This window comes from Phalangium opilio, unplaced genomic scaffold, assembly GCF_054372755.1.
Source record: "Phalangium opilio isolate 3A_F unplaced genomic scaffold, DU_Popi_V2 ptg000060l_1, whole genome shotgun sequence".
In the NCBI taxonomy this organism is placed as follows: domain Eukaryota; kingdom Metazoa; phylum Arthropoda; class Arachnida; order Opiliones; family Phalangiidae; genus Phalangium; species Phalangium opilio.
Window position 1 is genome coordinate 2,081,870 of NW_028324177.1, and position 21,957 is coordinate 2,103,826.

Genomic DNA, 21,957 nt, shown 5'->3' on the forward strand with positions numbered 1-21,957 from the left:
AATGCGCGCGCATCCGTTTATTTACATCCCTAAACTTTTCGTGTATCGATCGTGTTTCAGATTTCTTTTTCTTTTAATTTTTTGTAGCATATTTTTATTAATTAATCAGTGTTCATACATTATATGATAGTTTTTAATTTATGATAGTGGAAATTGGTTGAACTACCACTTATTCAGGTAAAAAATAAACGTTATTTATATAATTTTAGTTTATCACGTAATGTTATTTTTTAGGCCTTTCCCTCATTTTCTAAAATTATAGACATGATATTATGCTCTGCCATTTTTCACGAAAGAAAGCTAGGAAATAAAAACAACTCATTCAAAATTTCAAAAGAAAGTGAGAAAAAATCATTAAAGCGCGGTTTCATTTTTTCAAACGTGGTGCAATAGAAAAAATTCCGTAGGACCGGCTCCAATTGGTTGAAAAAGTGAGGTATGCCTTGACGTCAGAGCGGTTGCCAAGAGGAGCGTCAAAAAGTTGGGGCTAGCTGAACTCGGGACAGAACAGGTTTTTGGTCCGAGCGCCAGATCGGCGACGCGAGCATAATTTTTTACTTCTATGTGTGCGATACGAGTTGCCTATAGCAGCAACGGATTTACTAGCGGCAACCGTTGCCGATACGAGAAACAGCCTAGTGTGCGACAACCTTAATACTAAGTCCAATCATGATGGTAAAAACATGTATCTACCAGGGCTCTAACCTGGGACCTTCCGCGTGTTAGGCGAACGTGATAACCTCTACACCATTGATACGTGTTAATATAAAGTTTTCGAAGAGATCTAGCTTATTACTTCGTCTAATCACGATGGTCAAAACATGTATCTATCAGGGCTCGAACCTGCCACCTTTCGCGTTTTAGGCGGACGTGATAACCACTACACAATAGATACGTGTTAATTTAAGTTTTCGAAGAGATCAAGCTTATTACTATGTCTAATCACGATGGTCAAAACATGCATCTATCAGGGCTCGAACCTGGCACCTTTCGCGTTTTAGGCGGACGTGATAACCACTACACCATAGATACGTGTTAATATAATGTTTTCGAAGAGATCTAGCTTATTACTATGTCTAATAACGATGGTCAAAACATGTATCTACCAGGGCTCGAACCTGGCACCTTCCGCGTGTTAGGCGGAAGTGATAACCACTACACCATAGATACGTGTTAATGTAAAGTTTTCGAAGAGATCTAGCATATTACTATGCCTAATCACGATGGTCAAAACATTCATCTACCAAGGCTCGAACCTGGGACCTTCCGCGTGTTAGGCGGACGTGATAACAACTACACCATAGATACGTGTTAATAAAAAGTTTTCGAAGAGATCAAGCTTATTACTATGTCTAATCACGATGGTCAAAACATGTATCAAAGAGGGCTCGAACCTGGGACATTCCGCGTGTTGGGCGGACGTGATAAACACTTCACCATAGATACGTGTTAATATAAAGTTTTCGAAGAGATCAAGCTAATTACGATGTCTAATCACAATGGTCAAAACATGTATCTACCAGGGCTCTAACCTGGGACCTTCCGCGTGTTAAGCGGATGTGATAACCACTACACCACAGATACGTGTTAATATAAAGTTTTCGAAGAGATGAAGCTTATTACTATGCCTAATCACGATGGTCAAAACATTCATCTACCAAGGCTCGAACCTGGGACCTTCCGCGTGTTAGGCGGACGTGATAACCACTACGCCATAGTTACGTGTCAATATAAAGTTTTCGAAGAGATCAAGCTTATTACTATGTCTAATCACGATGGTCAAAACATGTATCTATCAGGGCTCGAACCTGCCACCTTTCGCGTTTTAGGCGGACGTGATAACCACTACACCATTGATACGTGTTAATATAAAGTTTTCGAAGAGATCTAGCTTATTACTTTGTCTAATCACGATGGTCAAAACATGTATCCATCAGGGCTCGAACCTGACACCTTCCGCGTGTTAGGCGGACGTGATAACCACTACACAATAGATACGTGTTAATTTAAGTTTTCGAAGAGATCAAGCTTATTACTATGTCTAATCACGATGGTCAAAACATGCATCTATCAGGGCTCGAACCTGGCACCTTTCGCGTTTTAGGCGGACGTGATAACCACTACACCATAGATACGTGTTAATCTAATGTTTTCGAAGAGATCTAGCTTATTACTATGTCTAATAACGATGGTCAAAACATGTATCTACCAGGGCTCGAACCTGGGACCTTCCGCGTGTTAGGCGGACGTGATAACCACTACATTATAGATACGTGTTAATGTAAAGTTTTCGAAGAGATCAAGCTTATTACTATGTCTAATCACGATGGTCAAAACATGCATCTACCACGGCTCGAACATGGGACCTTCCGCGTGTGAGGCGGAAGTGATAACCACTACACCATAGATACGTGTTAATGTAAAGTTTTCGAAGAGATCTAGCTTATTACTATGCCTAATCACGATGGTCAAAACATTCATCTACCAAGGCTCGAACCTGGGACCTTCCGCGTGTTAGGCGGACGTGATAACAACTACACCATAGATACGTGTTAATAAAAAGTTTTCGAAGAGATCAAGCTTATTACTATGTCTAATCACGATGGTCAAAACATGAATCTATCAGGGCCCAAACCTGAGACTTTCCGCGTGCAAAGCGGACGCGATAACCACTACACCATAGATTCTTGGCCATTCCGAGTTTTCGAAGAGATCTAGCTTATTACTATGTCTAATCACGATGGTCAAAACATGTATCAAAGAGGGCTCGAACCTGGGACCTTCCGCGTTTTAGGCGGACGTGATAAACACTTCACCATAGATACGTGTTAATATAAAGTTTTCGAAGAGATCAAGCTAATTACGATGTCTAATCACAATGGTCAAAACATGCATCTACCAGGGCTCGAACCTGGCACCTTCCGCGTGTTAGGCGGACGTGATAAACACTTCACCATATATACGTGTTAATATAAAGTTTTCGAAGAGATCAAGCTTATTACTATGTCTAATCACGATGGTAAAAACATGTATCTACCAGGGCTCTAACCTGGGACCTTCCGCGTGTTAAGCGGATGTGATAACCACTACACCATAGATACGTGTTAATATAAAGTTTTCGAAGAGATGAAGCTTATTACTATGTCTAATCACGATGGTCAAAACATGTATCTACCAGGGCTCGAACCTGGGACCTTCCGCGTGTTAGGCGGACGTGATAACCACTACACCATAGATACGTGTTAATATAATGTTTTCGAAGAGATCTAGCTTATTACTATGTCTAATAACGATGGTCAAAACATGAATCTACCAGGGCTCGAACCTGGGACCTTCCGCGTGTTAGGCGGACGTGATAACCACTACACTATAGATACGTGTTAATGAAAAGTTTTCGAAGAGATCAAGCTTATTACTATGTCTAATCACGATGGTCAAAACATGCATCTACCACGGCTCGAACATGGGACCTTCCGCGTGTGAGGCGGAAGTGATAACCACTACACCATAGATACGTGTTAATGTAAAGTTTTCGAAGAGATCTAGCTTATTACTATGCCTAATCACGATGGTCAAAACATTCATCTACCAAGGCTCGAACCTGGGACCTTCCGCGTGTTAGGCGGACGTGATAACAAATACACCATAGATACGTGTTAATAAAAAGTTTTCGAAGAGATCAAGCTTATTACTATGTCTAATCACGATGGTCAAAACATGAATCTATCAGGGCCCAAACCTGACACCTTCCGCGTGTTAGGCGGACGTGATAACCACTACACCATAGATTCTTGGCCATTCCGAGTTTTCGAAGAGATCTAGCTTATTACTATGTCTAATCACAATGGTCAAAACATGCATCTACCAGGGCACGAACCTGGCACCTTTAAAACGTGCTGTAAAAATTTACCCTACCGCCCTAAAAGGTCTGGGAAAATCTGAGAAGAAGGTCAGGGAAAACCTGGAAAAGTCCGGGAATTTTGTTCTGAAAATTCCGTGGCAACCCTGTATATTTTTCATTAAGATTTTTGTAATTTAAGAGATAGTAACTGGCCACATCGAAGATATTAACAATGAATATTAATAAATGGTTTAATTGATTTAAATATTATACTCGCCCTGAAAAATTTTACTTTTGGTTAAAACCAATTAGCTAGGCAGCTAATATTTCCATTAGACTAGTCGTATAATATCGAATACATTGTTTAATATTTGAAATTGTTATAATTGATGCTCAACCTGTATGTTACTTGAAATAACCAAAGTACAAATTCTAAAGTGATTTTCATTGAAAATGTATTAAAGAAATTTCAATACTTGGTATCAGTATCCTTTACTATAAGCGAATGAAGCCTCGAGTTAAGGCTTGATCGTCGCAAAAGCGTCGGACCTCTTGCTGACAGGCGGTTAAGTCGACTCTCAAACGTGTTGGATGAGGGTCGGATTTCATTCGTGACGTAACAGTCGGTAAACCAGTGGGCCGTCGTCCCACCGGGCGGACATTTCGACTCTCAAACCCTTACTCTACCAGCCCTTTACCGAAGATTTACCGTTCCTATACTAAAAAGCCGCGAAATCGTCGGATTGAGCGCGGCATTAGGTAGGCATAATGACGCCGACACATAGTCGGCCAACAGTCGTTTTATAGTAGCCTCAAAACAGTAGGAAAACCGGCGGGCCATCGTCCCTCCAGGCGGACATTTCGACTTTCAAACCATTACTCTGCCGACTTATTAGTGACTTTTTACCAACTCGTCGGTAACACACAAAGCCGACCATGTAGGCCCTACGTCGGCAGTGCTACTGGGGAACGTGGCCGTGCTAAAATTATTAGGTACAGAAGATTCAATTTAGAAAAAGATCCCGATAGCTTTTATCGTGAAAAATTAATGTTGTTTAAGCCTTGGCGCGATGAAAGTAATGATATTTTGACAAAGGATATGAAATCAGAATATGAGCTTTGTCGCGAAACTATTAATGAAGTTAGGAAAGAATTTCACAATGAAATTGACGTTGAAGCCGTGGAACAGGCTGTAGCAGATTTTGAAAATGGAGAAATTCAAGTGGATGTTACTAATATCCAGCCTGAATTAGAACATAGAAATGAAGTTGATAGATCTTTAGCTATGGATGATTCCGATTTTTTAATTAATACGGTTCAAGAACCTGTAGGAAATATTAATAGAGAAATTGTTGATGGCAATGCCGAAAATACTGTTGCTCCGTCAATTACCTTAATTAATGACTCTGAGTACAACGCCCTTCTTAGAAAATTGAATTCAAAACAAATAGAGATATATTACCATGTTTTGTATCATGTAAAAAGCAAAGAAACTCCGTTGCGCCTCTTTGTTACAGGGGGGCGCTGGTGTGGGGAGTAGTCTTTTGATTAGTGCTATATTTGAATCTGTGTCAAGGTTTTACAACAAACAACCTGGGAGTAATCCATCGGAAGCGAAAGTAATCCGTTGCGCACCTACTGGCAAGGCTGCCTTTAACATAGGTGGGGCAACTTTGCACAGTACTTTTAGTTTACCCGTTAGCCAATTTGGTGGAAATATATCGAGATTGGAAAGTGAACACTTCATAAATGCAGGTTACTCTATGGTCAAGTAAAACTAGTAATAATTGACGAAATTTCAATGGTTGGAGCGAAAGTGTTTAATCGGGTAAACGCTAGGTTACAAGAGATTATGGGTTGTCCTGATTATTTTGGTGGTGCGTCTGTCGTTCTAGTTGGAGACTTTAACCAATTGAGACCAGTTTGCGATAATTTCGCATTTCAAGGTCAAAGTGAGAAAGATAATCCTTACGCGTTGTTAATTGGTAACCCAATATGGGAGCAATTTGAATTTGCCGAACTTGAGGAAATTATGAGACAGAGAGATGATAAAATATTTGCTGAAGCTTTAAATAGAATGGCTGTGGGAAGTATGACTCAAAATGATATTGATTTCTTTAGTAGTCTGGAGGTAACGCCTGAGCGTGTACCCCCAAAAGAAGCGATACATCTTTTCGCCACTAACGCGGAAGTAAACCAATTCAATCAAAATAAGCTTTTAAACATGAATACGGAAAAGGCTGTTTCGGTTTCAGTAGATGTTGTCAATGGTGATCTTAGTAGTGAAGTTAAAAATAACATACTTTCCCAAGTTGAAAAGTTAGCAACGTCTGATACGTATGGTCTGCCCAAACAATTGACTCTTGCGTGTGGCGCGAGATATATGATGACCAACAATGTTGACACCTCTGACGGACTAACTAATAGCGCGACCGGTTGGTTAAGAAAGATAGAGTACGGCACAAATAGGCTCGGGGATAAAATCCCGTTCAGGGTATGGATGGAGTTTGACGATCCCAAAGTTGGGAAAATGTTGAGACAAAAGTGTCATGGTTTATATGTGAATAATAGTTTTAATGTTTCTTGGACGCCTGTTGAAAAGGTCATTAAAGCATTTAATAGAAAATGGAGACAAAACAATGTTTCAGTTTCGAGGAAACAATTTCCTTTGGTTATTTCTGAGGCGATTACGATACATAAAAGCCAGGGTGATACGTACTCATCGATAGTCGTGCATTGTAAGGCTACAAGGAAATTAGAAAGAGCGAATTTATATGTGGCATGTAGTAGAGCAAAGACCGCTTCCGGTTTATATATTGATGGTAAATTTCAAGTTCCAAATGCGCCCAAGAATAATATTGTTGACTTTCGAACTCCAAAGGTTGCGTGAATGTAAATCTATTAGTTTCCCGTTCTTACAAAACGCTTTATGCATTGATGTACACATTGTGCAGTCCTTGAACGCACACTTAAAAGACGTTCTTGCAGATAAAGTAATTTTAAATAGCAAATTATTATGCTTTGTTGAAACATGGAAAAAAGAAACAGATAATTTTTCTGTACCGTCCTCTACGGAAATAGGTGGTATTCTTTTACCCAGAACTGCTCGTAGAGTGGCGTTTGGATCATCTGTATATTTAAAAGATTCGCCTGAAAATTCGGTTCAATTTATACAATGCAGAGTTTTACGCAGCGATATTCCTTTTAGAAATCCCCACATAGAACGTTAATGGCTCAATGCTTACATAGAAAATTAACTTGTATCACTGGTACTGTTATACAAATCTCCCGGAGCAAGCCTCCGTTCTGTTTTTGAAGATTTTAACCCCTTGTTTGATGAAAGATATGACAGTAAAGTTCCCACAGTAGCGGTTGGAGATTTTAATATAATTTTTTTAAAGTGTAAGACGGCACTGACAAGCTTTTTTGAATCATTTGATATGTGTTTACTACCTGGTCTGGAAAAAAAATATTCAACAGATTATTATTGCCAATTAGATTTGGCCTTTGGAAACAAGGCATTTCGAGAGCGATATGAAGCATCTTATAGGGAATCGTATTATTCTTATCACAAAGCAATCTGTTTTGTAAGAAAAGCCTAGCTTTAACAATCAAACGTGTTTTTAACAATATTTTTCAATCAATTAAACAATGGAACAATTTAATGTATACAAGTGGGTGGAGACGGTGGATTTGTGTACTTTTCTAGGTAAACCCAGACAACTTTAACTTGGGTTGTCCTTTAGCCAATTTGCTAAATGGTTTGCAAAACCCCTTTAACTTGGGTGTGCTTTTATTCAACTATATACATGGCTTGGAAAAAAAACACCTTTAAATTGGGTGTGCCTGTATCCAACTATATGCGTGGCTTGGAAAAACGATAAGAGCAATTGTGGCTCTACTTGACGGATAGTTGATTCGGAACTGTTCAGTATGGTGGAAATACGGTAAGCGTTTCATTTCTAAAAGATATTCAATTGCATTATATCAAATGTACCAATTCAGTTCACTTTTCTATCACCATGTCATAACCGTTACTCCGGATTAGGTACGTTAGTCAATGTAAAATAAAGCAATTCCTGACCGCCATGATTCGAAATACATTCTACTTCCTTTTGTGACATGTACCTAATAGACAGTCAAAACTTCAATCGTGCTGATAGTATTTCTCATCGTTATCTTTATAATTGGCAAATCCAAAACGGTATATTTTCTAAAAATCTGAAACATTACTTTTCCTTACACATTTAATTCGATTTTATTTATAGCATGTTTCAAAATTATTATAAAAAAGTGTAAATGACGTAAGACTTTCTCAGTGTTTCCTATACCAAGTCATTAGAGTTGATAGAGACATTGAAGAAATAGCCTATTTAGATATCGCGCTCTCATAGAACGCACGAGCTTGACATCAACCTTTTAGACGATAGTTGTCACTTGTGATAACTCGTTTATAAAGTTTAAAGAATTGCCCCCAAAGGGCGATAGTTAGAAATGACAAGTCTAACCTAACAGTTCTCACAACTTTATTTTCGTCGTAATGGTGTCATGTGTGTATTTGCAAATCCAAAATTAACTATTTAATAGATTATATTTGTTCCAGGCATTTGAAATTTGTGGTCGTGACGTGGAACATACCCTAGAGAGGGTTAGGATGGTGAACAGCGTAGATGAGTTTGTTAAATTTGGCATGACCAAAGTGTAACCATTTTGGATAAGGTTCTTAATTTTGGTGTAACTAACATAAGTATAATTGTTCTTGTTTTTCTTCCAGCACGTTAAGTCACTAATGGAGATTTCTCAAGAAAGTTTATCTTAGAAATATTCAAAACGAGGTACAGTTAAGTGTAAAAAATCATTTAAGCGATTTAATGCAGCATTTTATAAATTATAGACTTATATACATAAAACTTTCACACCCTAATCTCTACGCTAATTAAAGTCAAACAAACCATTAAAAAGTTTTGTCTAACGCACATTAAAACGATCTTAGGAAAGGAGAAAAGAAACAACCCGACAGATAAAGATGCCAAACATTTTAAATGGTATTGGAACAGCAAATGGGGTCATATGAAGGCGAACTGCAGAGCAGTCCATAGTGAAGTGCATAACCACGTCATAAAAACACGTTTAAACTGTTAAAGGGTATTACGTAAAACCAATTTTAAAATGGGTCAACTGGGTATAATGCGCATCATTAAAATGACTGTCAGTAATGTTTCAGGTTTACGGACGAATTAATATGCTAAGCACGTTCAATGTTACGGAAACAGAAACTAGGGCCAAATGAAGCGAACTACAGAACAGTCTGGCAGTTCGCAATGCAAGAGGAAGTTCAACTTTTATCAGCCGCTAACGATCAGAGCACAACTTGTCGCCAAGATTCAAATATTTTGCATGGAGTGGAGCTGAACTGTTATTCTTTGTAATTTTTGGGACTACAGACCTAATTTCATTACATAATAGTTTGAGTTAAAAGGTAATTTATATTTCCAAGAACACACGTCTCTATCGGACACTATCCGGGAAACATTTATCGTTTAAACTGGCAGAATAGATGTAACATTGTTAAAAGTTTAATTGTATTAATGGTTTTTCCCCCATATGGGTTTTCTCAGAACCCGTTTTTCCATATGCAATATGGGTTTTTTTATGGTTCGAATTAGTTGATATCTTACATATGTTGCCCATACATTTTATTACATTGTAACCTTCCGTAGTAATTAGGGAACCTCCTGAGTTTCTACTCCAGGGGTGTAAGGTTACATGGAGTTTTAACACCCTGTGTTACCTCTGACCTTTCCCCGTATTATATAAGCGTCGACTGCTTATCCTATTAAGTCAGTCATTCTCCACTACTAGAATGTAGTAGTATGCTCGAGCATAGGGCGTCTTGCCCTGGTATTGGACTTCATCCTCATTATCAGTAATTATTATAAGTTCTTTAATTGTATAATGCAAGTGGCATTTAATTATTATTTAATTAGTTAGTTTAATAAAGTATGATTGAACCTAAGAACAGTGTAGTTATTCTTAGTATTAGCCAAGGATTTTATGGCCACGTGGGGCGACTTTATAAATCTCGCAAGCGTGGTTACAACATGTTTATTAAGATTTGTTGGTTTGTATATCCAGAAATGTTTTATTAAATGATTATTATAAAGATTGTCGTCTTAGCTTAATGTTATATTTGAAATGTGGTTTTCAATTTTATGAAAAGTAAATAAATTAAAATTAAAACTAATTTTTTTTTTAATCAAGGGTTTCAATGACCATAAGGGTCTTCGGGAAGGATGCGATTAGTCAGGCTTTATGACGTGATTAATCAGGGTAGAATTAAGGTTTACATTGAAGGTGATGGCAGGGTGTAGTCACCTCTGGCAGACACGCCAACACGAGTCGCCCAGAGCCTGGGTTTACAGGAGTTCGCCACACTTCCGACATGGTCTCACATCATGCAAAATAGTATTTTGTGCTAAGTTAGAAAATTCGAGGAAAAACAATGGTTCAGGTTTTAATTAATATTAAAGGTTTTCTATTTAGTCTTTGGAATAGCTGTTTTTAGTCCTTTATGAATGCTAGAGCAGTGATAATCTGTGTTTTTGGCACTTTCTTCGAAGGTTGTTTTTTTTTCAATGTACATTTAGTCTTGTATATTTGGAGAAAAGTGTACCCAGAGTCTTGACTAAACTCATAGGTTGCCCATCCTAAATCTCCCAAAAGAAAGTACGGTTCCAAACATGGCTTAAAATGTTTTGCCTAGAATATGACGCATGTATAATCACAAGTCATTACCGAATTTGATACAGTTGCATGTTTTATTTCCTAACAGTAGAAGAAAGTTTTAGAAGTAGTTTGGTTGTATTTATCAAGGCTGGGTTCGCTAGATAAACGTGTTAGGAAAGTAATTGTTTTATGGCTGTGACCCTTTAGGTTTATGATTAGGCATTTATTATTCAATTTAAAGGCTTTAAAAGCGTTCAATTCATAAACATTATCACGCATATATTTCATATAGGTGGAAAGGTACTCATAGCGGTTCCAGTCCCTTATAGCCCCACAACGAACGTCGGGTAGCTGAGCTTGCATTTGCGCGTTTACATACAATAACCAGTCACTGCAAAAGTGGAAACCAGATGGCGGATATTTTGTTTGAACGAATTGATCACTTCGAAAATTGAACTCACAGAAACCAACACACCAAGGTGGAGATACAATTATGGTAGTGCATTAAATCCGGACTCCGTCATGAGTTGCTTCTTGACGCGAGGAAGATTAGTGCATTGGCGGGCCCACATCATTGTGTTGGATTTTCTGTATGTAATTTTTCTAAATGGTCTATTGTGTTCGTGCGCAGGAACAGAAATATAGGACAATATGTTTGTAAGTTTGCGTTCGCTGTCAATATGTTTTTATTGGTTTATTCAATTTACAGTGCAACACAATTTTAATTGTAGCGTTTTTTATAAACTTGACCCCGATTTGCTGAAATCCTTGCGAAGGATGCATTTCTTTTTTTGGCTTCAATCTAGAAAGAAAAGTATTATATTACATAATATCCTTTAGTCGATTATAGCATTGTTTATCACTACCAAAACTCTGTTCGTTAAATAGTTTGATAGGATGTTTGCCGCGAAATCTTCACCAAAGAGGGTCTCGTATCGTTCAGACGAGGCTGAATTTCTTACTGATTCACTAAAATTGGCTAAGATGTTTTCCTTTCGATAGTTTTCCAATTCAAGCATACGTTTTTAAGTAAAGCATCTCAACAACTCGAGGCACTGCTTGGCATTTATCTTAAAATACAGGCGCATAAAAATAAAAATTGAACCCATCTACACCAGTCAATTCAAACATCACTATGAAATACAGTCTTAACACCTCTTTCGATTTTCTACAACTAGGATATTACACTCAGTCTGTCTTATATGAAACCCCATAAAAAGTACCTATGATTGATTAGAAAACGAACTTACGTCTGCATTCTGGTTTAAGGCGTGTTCCAAACAGGCCAGTTGGAATGAAAAATCGCGTTGACGTTGCTTTAATTTATCTTCTTTCGCTAGGCAATGTTTCGACAAAAGGCTTTGTCCTTCAAAGACAGGGTCCAGCTTCGGGACAAAGTTGTGCGCGCTGAACTCTAACGTAATTCCTGCGGTCTACAAAATAACAATTAGAATTCAAACACTCGTTCCAACACGCTAAAAACTATTTACATACAAGCACCTCTACATTCCTAAACTTCGTAAAATTTGAGAGATATTCTAATCTAAAGTTGTACATTAATCGAAATTCAATAATTATTCTCTATTACCTTAATCATTTCTTCAACGTTAAGATGGTTTGACCCAAACAAGCTTAAAAATGGGAATTGACCCATTATCTCCTCCATCGTTGAAGCTTTAGACATTTTAAAGTAGACGTCTTAACAAAACTGCGTAAAATTCTATAATAATGTAGCATTACTCTGGTTGTGCACTTTATATATGAGCTGTAAAAATGTATGTATATATTTTAAAACGGCGTTTGTCGCTAAAACCAAGGAGTCGCATATAAATGGTTCAGTAGTATAAAAAGGCTCCTTGTGTAAATTTATAAATGCTCCTTGCGTAAATTTAAAAATGCTCCTTGCGTTAAAAAACATGTAAAGGACACTAGTGCTTTTTTTACGTGGAGAGCTTTTATGGACTGATAATATAAAGTGCGGTCGAAAAGCATCAAAATAAAGTTTGATTTCCTAAAATATTACTCCATGGTGAAAAAAAACTATAGCTGTCAAAGGAATTAGAATGTCTATATATACCGAATAAATAGGCCAAAAATGACGTCAAGACTTATTTTTTGGGAAAGAAATGGGGAGCACATATTTCCGCTTACTGGCCATAGGTCTATTTTTTAACAATTGGATCATTTTGTTCATAAAACCAGGTTCGGAACTGAGGTTGAGCCACTAATAACGCCACTATAACCAATAAACGGAAATATGATTCGTTCCCCAATTCTTTCCCCAAAAATAGAACTTTGACGTAATTTTTGGCCTATTGACGCTTCTCGGTCTAAAGAAACTCCAAAGTGAATGACTCATTACAACCTTTGCCCTAAAGTTAAAAAACCATTATTTTAGTGCGGGTAAAGACCATTTTTTCTTCTGTCTTCGCCGTGAGGTTCATTGTTGCTTCGCGTATTCACTCTGATAAAACGTTAGCCACTTTAATTGAAAAATCTCAGTGTTGCTTCTCGTATTCACTCTGATAAAACGTTAGCCACTTTAATTGAAAAATCTCAGAATTGGAATATTCCAACGTTACAAGTAATATTCGTATGGGATCTTTCCTATTTACGAGGCCGCCTTCGATAGTGGGATTTTTATTAGTAGGATAGTAGTAAAAATAGTAGTATTTTCCCTAGATCAAAAAGCTAGACCGATGACGGAGAAAATACTATGAACAGCTCTATTTGAATACTCATTAGGCATATTTCAGAAGCAACGTTTTCGTATGATTTTACTGTTTTAACAGTTTTTGATTATTTAACCTAATGTTCTCATCGAAATTTCCCAAAAGAAATTCATTTTGTACTATTAATGCGCTCAAAATAACAAAACATATCACCAAAGGGAACTTCCCCACATCTTGGCCTCTCAACCAGGTGTCTATAGTCGCCCTATTGTGAGGCCACTCCTAATCTCGTCTGTCTCTACACGAAGATCAGTAAACCCCATCTCTACTGGCCTCTCAAGTAGGCCACTACTGACGCCTAGTTGAGCGGCCAGTGTAATAATCTATGGTTCCATTTCGCTTGTTTCTCTCTACTGGCCTCTCAAGTAGGCCACTACTGACGCCTAGTTGAGCGGCCAGTGTAATAGTCTATGGTTCCATTCTGCTTGTTTATTCTCTACTGGCCTCTCAAGTAGGCCACTACTGACGCCTAGTTGAACGGCCAGTGTAATAGTCCATCGTTCCATTTTGTTTGCAAATTCTCTACTGGCCTCTCAAGTAGGCCACTACTGACGCCTAGTTGAGCGGCCAGTGTAATAATCTATGGTTCCATTTTGCTTGTTTATTCTCTACTGGCCTCTCAAGTAGGCCACTACTGACGCCTAGTTGAGAGGCCAGTGTAATAGTTCATGGTTCCATTTTGTTTGTTTATTCTCTACTGGCCTCTCAAGTAGGCCACTACTGACGCCTAGTTGAGCGGCCAGTGTAATAATCTATGGTTCCATTTTGCTTGTTTCTCTCTACTGGCCTCTCAAGTAGGCCACTACTGACGCCTAGTTGAGCGGCCAGTGTAATAGTCTATGGTTCCATTCTGCTTGTTTATTCTCTACTGGCCTCTCAAGTCGGCCACTACTGACGCCTAGTTAAGCGGCCAGTGTAATAGTCCATGGTTCCATTTTGCTTGTTTATTCTCTACTGGCCCCTCAAGTAGGCCACTACTGACGCCAAGATGAGCGGCCCGACACCTAACCTAACCAAACCCTAACCTAACCTAACCTAACCTAACCTAACCTAGTTTGAACGTTAGGACATATCTGTACTGGCCTCGCAATTAGGCCACTTAGGACACCTAGTTTAAAGGCCAATGTGATACTTCCATTTCGTTTTTAATATTTATTCACGAACGGCAAAGTAGCCGACGATAAAAACATAGATAAGAGACCCATGTATTGTCCCTAATTTAATTTTGTGTGTTTATTCTCTACTGGCCTCTCAAGTAGGCCACTACAAACGCTTAGTTCAGAGGCCCTTGTAATTGTCCACGGTTCCGTTTGCATGTTTATTTTCTAACGCCTCTCAAGTAGGCCACTACCAACGCCTACTTGAGAGGCCCGACATGAAATTTCACCCGCCTCGCCTAAACCAAACCTAACCTAACCTGGTCTAATCTCGTTTGAACCTAAGGGCATATCAGTATTGGCCTCGCAATTATTGTCTCTTAGGACCCCTAGTTAAAAGGCCAATGTACTATTCCAACATTTCGTTTTGCATGTTCATTCTGTACTGGCCTCGCAATTAGAACACTTAAAACGCAATGTTAAAAGGCCAGTGCATTACCCCATTTCATTTTTCCGGTTTATTCACGAAAGGCTAAGTATGCGCCTCTTTACACGGAAAAAGACAGTAATACAGCAATATTTTGGAAAAGGCGGCAATTTATGGTTAGTCAGAAATAATTTGGAAAAAGGCGGCAATTTATGGTTAGTCAGCAATGTTTTGGAAAAGGCGGTAATTTATGGTTAGTCGGCACAGTGTAGCAATTCATACTATTTTCTCCATCATGGGTTTTGCTTTTCCAAGTAGGGGGAATACTACTATTTTTACTACCATCCTACTAAAAAATTTACCACTATGGAAAACGGCCTCTAAAATAGGAATGACCCTTCGTATGTATATTTTTTATTTAATTAATGTATATTGAGCATCAATATAAAACGCTAAAGTGTTAAACTCGGTTATGGGTAATGTAAATAGTTAAGTTAAACGTTTTATTGACAAGACCGAAGGGACCGTCCATTAGGGACGTCACACCAGAGTGTCTAATTCTCTCCCCATTCCCATTATCACTCTTAGTATGGATTTCAGACCTCAATCTTAAAAATTACGTTTCAGTTCATTAACGTACTATCCCGAAGCACTAACCTTTGTCTTTAGAGATTATATTTTAAATTGATTTATTGCAAATGTTATTTATTATAAAATTTGAGGCTTCACCTACTCGTAGGGGGGATTCCTTAATATTTCAATACAAACAATTTAAACGATGACCAAATATAATCCTTGCGGATGGCTAGGCTTTGCAAACACTTGTGAATATAAGGAAATTTAAGTCACGCGTAGAATTACTCGTTCATCCCCACGGATCGACAGAAATTCAAACCTTTCCCCAGAGTCTGCCGTACTTTGATGCCGTTCCCCAATACTTTTATAATCCAGATAATGGGACTGTTTGAGCCGAAGGAACAACGACGATCTTCCTCATAGCGGGTGGGTAAAAAGGAGAGAGAGTTGGATAGCCCCTTAAAAAGTACCAAAAAGGGAGGGCGAAAATGAAAATCTAGTTTTTTTATCGATTCTTCTACTAATTACAAGACCTGCTCGCTATCGTGGCTCGAGATATAGAGCGTGCTACGGTAATGTTTTAACAAGAACGCAATGCGTTACGCAATTGGTCGAAAGTGCCATTTTTCTAATTAACTATGAAATCTTAAAGCAATTTGAATTGTCAAATCATTCGTATGTGTTTCCTGGATGTTTCACTATGCAGATTGGTCTTATAATTCGTACAAGAATCAATTAAAAACTACTTGATTTTCCTTTTCACCCTACCCCACCCTCCACCGTAACGTTTTGGTGTTTTAAATTGCTGAAAACATTAAAAATACCCACAGTTTTCTTCATTTAAATATTTTAAATTTATAAGAGTTTTAGATGGATTGCGGAAAGGCTTCGTTTTCAGCTAAGTACAATCCATGGAATATTGTACAGCGGTTAGCTGGTGACTTTGCTAGTGGTTGGCCACTAAATATTTCGAGGCTTTTTTTTAAGAAAACTATAATTTATCCACAACAATTAACCATGATTGGTGGCTTCGGCTATTTAAATGGCATTCCGGCCCAAATTTTGGTTGATGCCTTATCGCATAACAAAGTAGACCCCATTTACGAAAACCCATTGAAATCGGTAACCCTTTTATACAATTTGTGGGATACATGCACGGACATAAAAATGTCGATTGGCAGCTATTCCGTAGCGAAAAGGGCTTATTGCTATTTGGACGGAAGCAGGTAATTAGTATTATATTTTCAAGTATTGTGCTAAATTAAAAATGCTTTTCAAAATAATTAGAATTCCACAAGATGTTTTGGATCAAAAAGGAAATTTATTAGGAATTTTTGTCGAAGACAATTGGTATTTATGACAAAAATATCTTAATTTTACCTTCGTATAACATAAGTTATTAAGATATGTTCCATAAGTTTGTCACTGGTTACAAACTGGAGCTTGTCATGAAATGACATAGGTCATAGATTCTCGTAAAGCGACGCCTGGTTCTGGCGCTGTCAAAGGCTTAGTACAGACTAAATAGGAAGATGGATTGCAAAATTAACCGAGTGTAGTCAATTCTCGCTTGTCGTTCTCGAACTAGCTCGAGCTGTGCGTCTCTAGCATTACGAAGTATAGAGTGCTGTCAGTTGTGACGTCAGATCGAAGGTTAAACGTCACGAGTCTGCCTTTAGCAATGAGCGGCCATGACAGTTACCGTTTTTTCTTTATGGGAAAACAGCATGGGTGACGTCACACCGGCGCTTCTGACAGCACTCTATAGGTAGTGTCATACTTATGGAAAATACCTTATAATCTTATGACATAATTACTTATATGGTAATGTGTGCGATAATCATTTTAAACAAATTGTAATAATCATGGTTGCCCGTTTCTATACCACTTGAACTCGTAGCACACCCCAAAGACGGTCAAAGAAGCTGTTGAGTTTTTCAAATCTGTTGAACGACAAGAATGCAAAGAATTGTAGTCCTTCAACGAGTAGAAAACTCAACCAGCTGGTTACACCAAAGAGGTTATAAAGAAGAGGAGTAAAAGGCTTGGTTCAGTGTTCTTGGAAAGTTTACCTCTAAGCTTCCGGTGTGTGCGCAAATCCTTTTCTAACCTCTTATTGGTTGAAATGCGGTGAACCGGCTATTAGGATAAAAAATATATCAAGTGAATAAAAAAGAAAAGCGAGAACACCAAACTGCCTTGTTTAGCGTTAGCTTCAACTCCCCCTCTTTATACTTTCTCTGGTTACACGTATAATTTCCTTCTATAGCCCACTGGTCCAATGCACTTTAAACGTTAGCTACACTGTCTAGTAAAGTCCGGCTTAATTTACACAGTGAGCACGATTAAAACAAACTTTTCCCCCTCTCCACTGCGCCGATTGGGTATGTGCTGCACTCTAGCACTGGTACCGATTTCGAAAGTGGGGGGGGGCTGACGGAGAATTTGATCAATCTGAATCTCCTTATTCGTGCTCACTAATCTACACCCTTATGAGTAGTTATCAAATGTTTTCAGTGTTTGTAGGTATGATAATGTTTTTATTAAACAAAAAGGTCTTTTAGCAGGGTTTCGTTACCGCCAGTGGTCAACTTAGAGTCTCCGGTTATAGATAGTGCTGAGGGAAAAGAGCTATCGCAGTTCTTTGAAAAGTACGTAATAATCTCCATATTGAGTTTTTGTCAACATTTTGTCGATAATATGGATTTCTGATCGTATGGGTAACATTTTGCTTGTTTGACTCAAAAGGAATCAGAATTACTGTATTTCTGAAATATACCTTACACTTTTAAGAGTGGAATAGCTTTAATGGAGATCACATCAAATTTTCAAACACTTTTTAAACATTTCACCTGTTTGAAGTGTTAAAAAATAGAATTAATGTTTCTCAATATTCTTACTTAGTTATTCAGATACATCGAAAGTTCTCGGTGGAGATGAAAAAACTCGGGATGAAGATAAGGTTTCAACTAACCTGGTTGAGCAGCCCGCTAATGTCGAAGTCGGAGGAGAGAAAGCAAATGCTGACGATCATGAGAAAGCAAATGCTGACGATCATGAGCTAAATAAAAATAATTCTATCCAATTTGAAGTAGAAGAATTTGAAGAAGAAAACGAGGAAGAAGTTTTTTAAGTGCTGAATAATAAAAAATAAAAAAAGCGAATTTGAAATTTTGTGCTCATGTTTATTTTCACCTTCAAGAAAACGGTGAGACGTATAAGAGAATAAAACACCAGAGGGGAGAGACCGCCATCCGAGCTTATTTCCCTCACGCCCTTGTATAAGTATTTAATGTAATGGTCTAAAAAGCAGTTAACCCTGGATATGAATTCGCGTATTTAAAATATAGGAGCAATGATTATCAATTTTTCATTAGTCATATAAACAGTATTGTACAACGAAAGCAAAATTTTATTGTTATTTTGCGCGAAAAACGTATTAATCGATTTCTTCATTTTTTCTGCAGTATGCTTCAGAGGCATAAAGCAGGCAAATTAAGCAAAACAGTGAATTGCTTGAGGTAGACCAATTAATGAATTTTTCTTGCAACCTTTGATCTTATGGATACTGATGCCTCATAATATGTCTTTCCGGAAATAAATTGAAGATGACTATAACCAAATGTGGATGAGAGGGAAAGTATGACAATGGCCATAGAGCCTGTGTTAAAAAACGCGGACATCAAAGTTTCGCCAATAACTATTTAGTTTAGTAGTGACTGATGGACTTGCAAACTCGCGACTGAAAGTAGTTCAGACATTTATGCTCCTTGGTTTAACCATAACCCACTCGATCACGTGATTCACGATGCAAGCTGCTCGCGCTATAGCTATATTGCCGAGATTTATTTTAAACGTATCCAATTTTATGTGCTCTTCTATTGCTTCGATAACCTTACTTAAATCCATATTATACCTTCAAATACCTTTTAAAACATTACCAGCTACTCTGTCCTGACTACAAACACAAATCGAGGAAGTTCTAGCATACAAAATAGCCGATGACGGTAACCGTGAATTAACACAAGACCTATTTTAAAGGAATGAACAGGCCCAGTATAGCTACGCCACTAAAACGGTCAACTACGGCAAAACTCTGATGACTCACGACTTTTGGCCATTTTCATACTTTTCCTCTCATCCACTTTTGCTATAACTTACGTTAGTTTTCTAGGATAGTGTATTACCTCTCCGAGTGACAATGACGTCACGGAAAGGTATTGCACTGGACGTATGTGTGTCTGTAACCGCGTTCGCAGTTGGCAAAATAGTACCAATTATATTTATTTAACTATTTAAGGAAAACGTTTTAATAATAATAATAATGTTTATTCCGCAAAAATAATTCGCTGGCAACCACAGAGGCAAGCCTATATGTGGTGATTGATTGCGTCTCGACTCGGAGAGGTTTATTTTGGTTTCCCAACTTGTTATTGATTGCAATATTTATTTTGATGTTTCAACAAATGATTACATAAAAACAATAGAACCAAAGCTTCATTATACATTAAATCATTTGGTTTATATAAATCTTGAATAATAACGTTTAGATTGTAACCGTAACAGGCATTAACTAGATAAAAAATACAATGTAAACCGCATGTTAAAGATAATGGATATTGAATAGGTACAGGGTTTATAAACCATTCTTTAGCGTAGACATAAAGATCGCTAAGATTAGAATAAGAGGGATCATTTCCATAAGAATCAAAAACGTTCCCTACATTATCATTTACATATATAGCTAACCAATGAAGTCCCGGACTCGATGAAGGTTCCGTATTTAGACAAAAGCAATATTTAGCTTGCTTTGGCGGTAATGGTTTTTGATCGAAAGCAAATACACCGAGGAAAAAAGGTCTTGTTACAGGTTCACACGTTAAAATTTCGATTATTTCCACCGTATTCATTATCCCGATGGGTTATAAATCACGGTACGATCTTTAGAAATAATAATTTCAGATTCGAACTCGGCGTACACTATTACAGTTACGTTATGGACTAGCGGAGAATTGAACTTCATAGATATTCTTAGGCTTCCCTGTTTGTTTCTTGACAAATGTTCAGCGCCCGCTTGTTCTTCCGGTGTAAGATCGAACGCGTACAGAGCGTTACCCTCTTTAAATTCTTCGAAGGTAATACAGTTTCCTTTATTACTTTTGAACAAATCCAAGGCCGTATAGTTTGAGAGATACTCTCTGGAATACTCGTTAACGGCATAGTGGGGTGTAAACGGAGGATTGGGATATGTTTGATTTCCAATTGTTAGTGCCAAGTAGCTTAAATTAAAATGATTGAATTCAAAGCTATTCAAATCTAGGGCTCCATTAAAGGCTGTTGTTCTAACTAAGCCGATAACTACGTGTGATGGTTGTCTTTCCATATAGACATTTTCTCGTATAATGTCAGTGGAACCACTACTGATGGAAAAGTATTTTAACACTGTTCTGTTAATTGGATAAATTACTTTGTGCTTTTCGTGTACCATCGCCTGAGCTAACATAATCTCATTATTTATTTTAATCTTTTTTATAAATAATGTAACATCGTCAATTTTAATTTTAAATTTAGGATTAAGTGCTGCTGTAGATATAATTGCAAATTCATTAACTGACTTTATGAAGCGAAACCGTACATCAATATTATTAATGAGAAATCGACTCATTCGACATACATCCAAATGTAAATCACCCAACATATCAATGCGTTTCGATAGGGCAGCCCGATCCCTTCGTTTCAGCATTCCATTCTTGTCGTTGTTTCATGCGGGTAAAAACATTTTACTAGCGTCCACAGGGTCATCTTTGTAATACATTTTTGAAGAAAGATAGGACTTTTTGGCACTTGTACCATAGTTTAAATGTGTTTCAAAAATTGCCAAATATGGGTAGGCATTCGTTGGTGTATTAACTTGCGTATCTCCAAAAAATACGTCAACTTGACTTAATAAAGTTGCGTGTAATAATTTTGTAGGATCTACGTCCTTGTCTTGGGTAGTTTAAGAAGATCCATCCTCCTTAACTAGTTTGGCTCGAACTTGCAATAAGGTTTTAGACAAATCCATAAAGACGTCATTGGATCCAGGGATAAAAAATTCAATTTGTCCATCATCAGAAAGCGTCGCCAAAGCTTTATACATAGCATAATCACTATTTTCTATGTTGCAATTTGTTGGTGGATCCGCGAACAAATCCAGTTTAGACATCATTCCTTCAACCATTGTTATTTTTAATCGAGAAAAACGGTTTTCGTTCTTTTTCTCTTTTTTGATCGGTTTTTAGAATTCAGCTTTCTGTGAAGTCCTTGGCCCGTTTGTTGTTGAGCCAAATGTTGGCTAGCCTTTTGTAGTAAATTTGATCCTGCTCCGCTCAAATTTGATTTCAATGATTCTCTTAGGTTTCTTCCTGCTACGAGATCCCCTGCTATTCTCGACCCCGTTCTGAGAGCTTCCCTACCTAACACTTTACCTGCTGGTCGAAATATCGGTGTAATATATATAATTAAACTTTTGACGATACTTCCAAGGCCGTTTCCTCTTTGAAATACAGGCCCCCGGAA

At 37.8% G+C, this 21,957-nt stretch overlaps 9 non-coding genes across 9 annotated transcripts; all 9 read right to left on the reverse strand.

Annotated features, from left to right (window-relative positions):
- Positions 1-959: 959 nt before the first annotated feature.
- Positions 960-1,032, reverse strand: TRNAF-AAA (transfer RNA phenylalanine (anticodon AAA)). Its single transcript has one exon. It is a non-coding gene; the product is annotated as a tRNA-Phe (tRNA).
- A 65-nt stretch (positions 1,033-1,097) lies between these two features.
- TRNAV-AAC (transfer RNA valine (anticodon AAC)) lies at positions 1,098-1,170 on the reverse strand. Its single transcript has one exon. It is a non-coding gene; the product is annotated as a tRNA-Val (tRNA).
- An 892-nt stretch (positions 1,171-2,062) lies between these two features.
- On the reverse strand, positions 2,063-2,135 carry TRNAF-AAA (transfer RNA phenylalanine (anticodon AAA)). Its single transcript has one exon. It is a non-coding gene; the product is annotated as a tRNA-Phe (tRNA).
- Positions 2,136-2,200: 65 nt separating this feature from the next.
- Positions 2,201-2,273, reverse strand: TRNAV-AAC (transfer RNA valine (anticodon AAC)). Its single transcript has one exon. It is a non-coding gene; the product is annotated as a tRNA-Val (tRNA).
- A 65-nt stretch (positions 2,274-2,338) lies between these two features.
- Positions 2,339-2,411, reverse strand: TRNAV-CAC (transfer RNA valine (anticodon CAC)). Its single transcript has one exon. It is a non-coding gene; the product is annotated as a tRNA-Val (tRNA).
- A 617-nt stretch (positions 2,412-3,028) lies between these two features.
- Positions 3,029-3,101, reverse strand: TRNAV-AAC (transfer RNA valine (anticodon AAC)). The gene has a single exon. It is a non-coding gene; the product is annotated as a tRNA-Val (tRNA).
- A 65-nt stretch (positions 3,102-3,166) lies between these two features.
- Positions 3,167-3,239, reverse strand: TRNAV-AAC (transfer RNA valine (anticodon AAC)). Its single transcript has one exon. It is a non-coding gene; the product is annotated as a tRNA-Val (tRNA).
- A 65-nt stretch (positions 3,240-3,304) lies between these two features.
- TRNAV-AAC (transfer RNA valine (anticodon AAC)) lies at positions 3,305-3,377 on the reverse strand. Its single transcript has one exon. It is a non-coding gene; the product is annotated as a tRNA-Val (tRNA).
- Positions 3,378-3,442: 65 nt separating this feature from the next.
- Positions 3,443-3,515, reverse strand: TRNAV-CAC (transfer RNA valine (anticodon CAC)). Its single transcript has one exon. It is a non-coding gene; the product is annotated as a tRNA-Val (tRNA).
- Positions 3,516-21,957: the final 18,442 nt, after the last annotated feature.